The sequence below is a fragment of the Aplysia californica genome, unplaced genomic scaffold (genome assembly GCF_000002075.1).
Source record: "Aplysia californica isolate F4 #8 unplaced genomic scaffold, AplCal3.0 scaffold00571, whole genome shotgun sequence".
Classification (NCBI taxonomy): Eukaryota; Metazoa; Mollusca; class Gastropoda; order Aplysiida; family Aplysiidae; genus Aplysia; species Aplysia californica.
The window spans coordinates 303,817-304,848 of record NW_004797841.1 but is presented as its reverse complement, the minus strand read 5'-3'; positions in this window follow the sequence as shown (position 1 = coordinate 304,848).

The window sequence follows — 1,032 nt, the reverse complement described above, 5'->3', positions numbered from 1 at the left end:
TTGGCCAAATTTTAACTGACGTCATTTATGAATAGTGCTTTGTTTGGGACCCCAAACCACACACTACCAGAACAAAGAATACAAATTTGGGAAAATACAAGCCACGGGTTTTAGATATATGGAAGCATTGACTTGTGTCTTGAGTTCCTCCTAAATTGTGTACGGCATACATAGAGTCGAAGTACAATAATTATTGATTGTCATCTTTACGTGTCATCAATGAGCCGAAAGTTCTTTGAAACTCTCCTCTTTGCTCCTTATTAAGAGAAAATGTGAGGCAGCGTGTAGAAGAAACTGCATTTTTCTGTTAGTCTGGTAATTTTTATCGAATTACTGTTTTTTTTTTTTTAGCTTAACACCATTGTTGTCCAATTAAGAACACATTTCTGGGTGGATTTTTACTGAAAAACGATGATTAAAGAAACAAAAAAATGTAAGTTTTTCCATGTTCACGGACTATCAAGCTATTGAAATAACCAGACTTTGGTGGCCATTTTCTCGCAAATTCTACCTTTGAAACCAGACGAGTGAACTTTCTTCAATCTCAAATATCTTGACTTCTATTCAAGGTAGATGGGCATTTTTTTCCACCAATAGCAAGACAAAAGAACAAGCTTTAAAGATGATACCAATAACTCCACATTCCCAAAAATTGATGAGCGCCTGATTCTATCGCGTCGTAACACAAATGTTCACGACACCACATCGCGCGCTGTTTCCTCTTCTTTGTATATTGTAGTAGCAATGTTTTACGGGGGTGCCCATACCCCTAGGGAGATCGGGTCTGGTCGGATCGGTTTGCTAGCTAGATTGAGGGCGCAAAGCGGCTATCGTGGCACAAGCTGATCACGGCCGACTCGTCAACAAATACGGGGTGCCCACTACGGCTGGATCGGGCCGATCACCCGACTCAATCACCTGAAACTGAAAACAAGCACGTTTGTTTTTTAGGCGATCGAGTCAGGTGATCGGCCCGATCGGCCGATCCCATTCGTAGTGGGCACCCCGTATAACAAAAACGAACGCTTTTGT